The sequence below is a fragment of the Abrus precatorius genome, unplaced genomic scaffold, assembly GCF_003935025.1.
Source record: "Abrus precatorius isolate BTA unplaced genomic scaffold, Abrus_2018 Scaffold9, whole genome shotgun sequence".
Taxonomy (NCBI): domain Eukaryota; kingdom Viridiplantae; phylum Streptophyta; class Magnoliopsida; order Fabales; family Fabaceae; genus Abrus; species Abrus precatorius.
In genome coordinates, this window is record NW_020874439.1 from 26,465,154 (window position 1) to 26,472,151 (window position 6,998).

The following is a 6,998-nucleotide window of genomic DNA, read 5'->3' on the forward strand; positions in this document are numbered from 1 at the left end:
TTAATATTTTTAATATAAAATTTATGCTATAAATTTAAGGCTTAATTATATTTTAATTTCTATAAATATAAGTTATTTTATAATAAATTTTTATAAAATTTTTTGTTGAGATTGAGTTCTAGGAGGAGAGGATGCTCGAAGGAAGTGTAGGAAAAGAGTGAGATTAGAGGAAAAGGAAGGAAGGGAGGAGGAGGAGAGTGGGGTGAAAGTTGTGGGATAGGGAGTAAGTGAGGGTAAGGGTGATGGTGGAGGTTAAAAGTTGGGAGAGGTGGAGCTACCAGATGGTTGATGGAGGAATAAAAAGACTTTATTTTAAATAATAAAATATTATAAAATAAATAATATGACATAACATACAATAATGTTAAGATGATTTTTTATTTGTCAAATCAGCACTTAAAATATGAGAGTTGACGATAGAAATTAAATTTAAAATTTTTAATGTTTCAAGGATTTAATTTTAACAAAATTTTATTTTATAAAAACTTATTACTTTATAAGTTATTTTGTGAGACTTAATCCTAACAAAAAAAAAATTTATAGAGACTTATCATAAAACAACTTAAGTCTAAATTTAATTATAAACTTTATTTATGTGAATGAATATTATTTTAATAAAATATATATAAAATATTTGTATAATTTTTTAAGTATAAATCATTTTATAAGTTATTAGTAAAATTTTTTAAATTTCTTACAATATTTAAACTTAAGTGAAGTTTATTTGAATTTATAAATTAACTTATGATGTTTACGATTTTTAAAAATTATTTTAATAGTTTTGTGTAATTTATTGAAATAGGACCCTTTAAGTTTATTTTACTAAATTTTATATTTAAATTTATGATATAAGTAGCACTTAAAATAATTTATAGAAATTTTATCAAAATAGGTTATGAATATTATAAATTTTTTAATTTTTGTAATATGTAGTGAAATATTTATTTTTAAATTATTTTAATAAAATTTATAATAAAATTTATTATTTAAGTCTTTGTGTCATAACAATTTAATGAATAAGTGTTAGTTAAATTATTTACTCGAATACACTAATAAAATCTTATGTAATAAAAGTGTTTTTTAATCAACCTTAATTAAGTTACAAAAATATTAATTTTAATCATTAGAGTTTAGAGATAAAACCAAGAAACTGTTAACGGTAAGAATTTTATTAAAATTAAATATTTTGAGTAATTTTTTTCCATTGCGTCAAATAACCAACGAGCACATAAATTAAGGAGTTTTTAATTCATGATTTCAAGATCAAATTCTAATAAATATAATTGTATTAAGTATTTGAAATTTTGATGTTGCTAATAATTTTAACCAGCTCTCAAATAAGATTACAGAAACTTGAAGATTAGAAGAAAAAAAACACATAATAAACATCTATATATAGTAAATTTTATTAAAAATCACTGAATTTTACATATAAATAAAATTAAATATATAACTTTTAATAAAAATTTACTATTTACTTTGACACACATTTAAAAACTTATTTCTTAATAAAAGTTTACTACGTCTGATTATTTAAAATCGACGATATATATGTTCGGTTTAATAAAAGTAATTAAATTATTTGATTTTGTTAACGTTAATTTTAAATTTAAATTTAAATTTAAGCCTTTAAAAGTTGTAAATTTTTTATTTTTTAAAAATAATTATTAAAAGTAATATTATCAATTTTATAATATAATTATAAATATATAAATAAAATTTTACATAAATTAAATATTATAGATATATAATCTAATATTAAAAAATTTAAACTATTTGAATTGAGAGTGAGTCGAAAGTTTTATTGTTAATGTTGAATATTAAAAATGATGTTTCATCCTCGTTTAATATTTAATATATACTTCATCACCTTCAACTGTTTAGGAATGAATGATATACCGTTTAAAATATAACTCTATTGGCTTACATATATACTAATGTATAAATTATATATAAAGTTATTCACGAGATCATGACAATATTATAGTAACCGATTGTTGTATTGATAAAATTCATTTTCTAACGACAATTTATTAGAGTTTTTATTATGCTATTTTTTTATAAATATTAAATTTTGTCAATTTAACTGTTAAATTAAATTATTTTCTAAATTAAATAGATTAAATTTATAAAATAATTATAAAAATTAAAATTTAATTGAATGTTTATCAAACAACTTTGTTTTAATTTTTAATATACTTTTTAAAAATAAGTAAATGTTGATGATATATCCACTAATGCATAATTTATTTAAAAATTGATATACATAATTAATATCAACATTATTATAATTTTACAATACCATATTTGACCTAACAAAGCTAAGTTTTTTTTTTTTTAATGGAACATGGAATCAAACAAAATTTTGATCATTCATGGTATTACTTAGTGTATGTCTTTGGAACTCCTCAAACAAAATTTACACATTTTTCAATATAAGTTGTCTGAAAATGAGATATTTTTTAATTACGTTGAAATAGAGGTTTGAGAGCTAACATAACACACTTTGTTGAATATTCTCTTCAACATTTCTTTTGTCATTTGTTAATTGTTTTAAAAATGTAAAATAATTTTTTAAAAATATGAATTTATGAGGTAAATACTTAAAAAATAAACAAATCTTATAAATTATATGTCGAAGACTATATTTAAAAAGTGTTTAATTAGAGATTTGATATTTTTTTAATCGGATTATATATATAAACCGTTGGTTAGATATTTGTTTGTGAATGTTTAAATCAATGTATAGTAGAGCAAACAACTAGCAAGTGTTTTTAAACGCAGGTAAAATATTAAGAAATAAATTAAATTAGACTTAAATATGATTTTAATTTTTTTATTTTTGTAAAATTTTGATTTTAGTCTTCAACTTTTCTAAATTGAATACTTTCAGTTTTTTTACTGGTGTAACACAAGAACAAAAAAATGTAACAAATTTTTAGTTAATTACATTAACGTTAAAGATTAAGTGTTAATTTTTTAAAATACATAAATTAAGTACTAAAAACCAAAATATCACAAAATATATTTAAGAAATTAAATTATTTAAAAATAAATAATAATTTTTTTTTTAAAGTAATGATGAAAACATAAAACCAAAATTGAATTGACTCTATTTTTTAGTTTTTCTTCTAAAAAACCTAACTAAAGGGTAATTTGGTGACAATGTTGATCAATCATAACTGTATGATTATATCTAGTCATTAATAATTAATAGTTCATTATATCTTTGCTACGTAGTCAAATTAATCGATAATTTTAAGTTTAAATATTTAATATGTAATTATACTAAATATTCAGAGAAAAATTACTATCTAAATTAAGTAGTCCAAGCTACCTTATTAGAGTAGGATTATATTATAACCTTTTTATTGGTTGTTTCCTTATGCTTTGTAACCCTTCTGTCAAAAATGTTATTCTTAGCTTCACAATCTAACACATGTATTTAATTTTTTCTTATTTTTTTTAATATATTTTGTTAACCTCAGCTTTTTGAGTTGACTTTAAATATTCATAAATAATTTTAAAAAATGTATTACTATATTAAAATTATAAAAGTATAAGAAATATTTTTTAATAAAAATTTATTATTATTTATTGTTTGTATTAATAAAATCCTGTGGGTTAGGACTAGCTCTTCAATAAAATTACTTTCCACAACAATATATATTTTTTCATTGAAAGCACTCATTAATGAACTCATTAAAGTACATTAAAGAAGATGAAAAGCACCAACATTGTAATAAAAAGAAACATAAAACCGTCTCTAAAATTATAGTGTGCGGACAACTGTGATAAGCGTCGTTTAATGTTTTGATTCTATTGTCGTTTTCAGGACCTTCTTCAACGATATGCATCTTTCTCATTCCTTCTTTCTGATCATGGTATTGGATTAAAGTAGTTTTTATTTATTTAAGCTGCATATAAATTTTTTGAAGAAATAGAAGTGTTAGACTATGTTAATTGTGTGTTATTCTGCTTAACATTTCTATCATAGTTGATGGTATATCTACGTGGTAATTTCACAATAATGACTTTTTGGTTAGAGGTGAGAAGAAACAACAAAGAAGTAATTAAAGAAAAATCAATTCTTTTACAAGTTGAAGAAAAAAAAGTGTTAGTTAATTTGGGTGTACTGGAACTTCAATAGTTCCTTTGAAGGTACTTGAAATGTGTATTTGAGATTTGGATAATTATGTATAGGACGAGAGTTTATAATTTTATTTAAAAAAGTTGTATGTAAGAAAATTTATAAATTTATAATTTTATTTAATAAATAATTACAAAATAATAAAATTACTTTAAGAATTTGTAAATGTTAAAAATAAGTGTAAAATTATTATATATATATATAATTTTGATTTTTTCCTTTTAATAAAAATATTTTGAAAAATAGAAAATGCAAAATACTCTCCCTTTTCCCTAATGCATGATTGTAAAATCTTAATCCTCCTTCTCTCATCACCTTAATTATATTTATATTTAGAAACATGGCTTCAAATTTCGATGCAAAATTGATTTTAAGCATAGTAAAGCATAATTTTTGGTATTCTTTTTTAAAACTAGACTGAAAATTAGAAAGTAAACTTTCTCTTATTAATGATATTGAGTGTAGATTATTTATTGTGCAAAAATATAAGGAAATGGAAAAAGAAATAGGGAAATAGGGTGTTTAAAGAAAGAAAGTGTACGAAAAAGAAAGGGTGCGTGAATGCACATAATGGTAATGATGACTTTTTGGGGCAAAGTGGCTGAGTTTTCGAGTTCTAATTGGTAAGTTAATGTACGGACGAAGTTGACGTGTTTCTAACATTTGTACCGTTTTCCTCTTTTTTATAAACAAATAACTGCTAATATATTGTATTACATATTTCAAAGTGTTTCAAACTGTGTAAAAATTTATTAAAAATGTTTATCTCAACCGTTATCTCTTGGTTTAAGAAAAAAATATAGTAATATTTTAGTTTTAAAAAATGTTTATCATACATTTATAATTTTAGTACAATTTTTATGTTTATTTTTTTTAGGGTTTTAAAAACTAAAATTAACAAAAATTTGATATTTATATACACATTTTTCACAATAATATTACACTAATCAATGGTTAGATTAATAAAATTTATTTTTGATGTGAAAGTTATTGAATGTATCATTCTATTAAGTTTAATATTTGATGTCATTTGATCTTTTCTCTTATTTAACATGTATTATATTAAAATATAATTTATTTATAATTTTTTTAATTTATTAAAACAATAAAAATATTTATGAAAATTAAATTTATTTTCATTAGACCAAATAATTTATTTTAAATGTTATGTATTTGTTACTTTTTTTTTATCTATCTACTTTAAAATATAACAGACAGATTTAGAAAAACCTAATTAATATATTTACTTACGTTAAAATTATTCCACATCCTAATATGATTTAAAATATTTTTTTAATTAGATAAAATTAATATTTGCATCTTTTAATTTTGGGTAAGTTTTAATTTTTCCTACAACTTTATTTTTATCTTTTAACTTTTGAAAATGCTTTAAATAAGTCTTTTTTTAAAACGTTAACTCTTGAAAATTTTATCTTTTTTTTTACAGCTATTTATTATCTTATTTATATCTATAATTTTTAACTTTTTCTTTCATCTTATCCTTTTTCATCTTCTTTTTATTCTTTTCTTTTTCTTCTTTTAAACTTCACATATTGGGAGGATAATGTCATCACTACTTAAAGAGAGAGACCAGGTCTTCTTATCCTTGTTGATGGCAATGGAAGTGTGAGATCTCTAATACGTACGTGGGTGAGTTCAATAGGTAATGCTTGGAGAGTTGGAATGGTTGGATGATGAGTTAGGAATGAAATTTGGAGACTTCTCAAAGGAGATGCCGCAAAGCGATGATAATGATTTTGTAGATAGTTAAGAGGAGTTTAAAATCAGAGAGATTGGTGATGAGTTGACAGGAAATGTTGTTGTCTCTTTCTGTGAATGACAACAGCATCATCTTTTTGTTGCGTGAGATTTTGAAGAGGAAGAAGAAAAAAATATAAAGAAAAAAAAAAGGAATAAGAAGTAGAATATACAAGAAAGAAAAAATGGTAGGAGAAAAAATTGAAATTGAAAATTTGAAATGGTAAAGAAAGATAATGTTTTAATAACATTAATATTTAAAAAATTATTTAAAGTGTTTTTAAAAGTTTGAAGATTAAAATGAATGAATAAAAAAAATGTGAAAAGATAAAACTAAAACTTATAAGTTGGATGATAAAAATATTAATTATATCTTTTAATTATGACGAATGTGTTAAATATTTAAAATGAAAAATAAATCAATATTCTAAGAGTGTTAATTCAAAAATTGTAGTTAAAACATTTTTATTAAAACAATATTAATGTATTTTTATGATAACTTCTACTGAAATCTTAACCTTTTATTTTTATTTTTATTAATTCTTTAACCGATATCTTCACATTCTTAACAATACTTAAAAAAAAAAACTAAAATTAAAGTACAATTAAAACATTAAGTATTGATATTATTTTAAAATTCTAATTAGATAACCAAATAAATAAGTTTCTTTAAAAAGTAGATAAATAATAATAAAAATCAAAGTTAATAAAAACGAAAAGGACCTAAAAAGAATGAAAAAGACCAACAAAGCAATTCAAACCTTGCAATGGGGAGAGATGATTTGGCAAAGATAATATAATTTTATATAATCAAAGTTCCTACTTCAATTGAGACTTCCCTGTCGTCCTTTTAATAAATATTATTTTCACATGTACTTTTATAGAAAAAAATTGCAGCATCATTTTCATAATTTTCATTGCCTGCTGTAGAAATTTCTTTTTTGGGGCAATAGGCATCTTGTTTTACCAAAACAAGCAAGGGATGAGGTTTCAATTTTCTAATATAATAATAATTCTTTTGTTTCTTAATATGGTGTGGGGCATAGAGAGAATTCGTGAGGATAACAAGGTGGATGAATAAGGAAAGCTG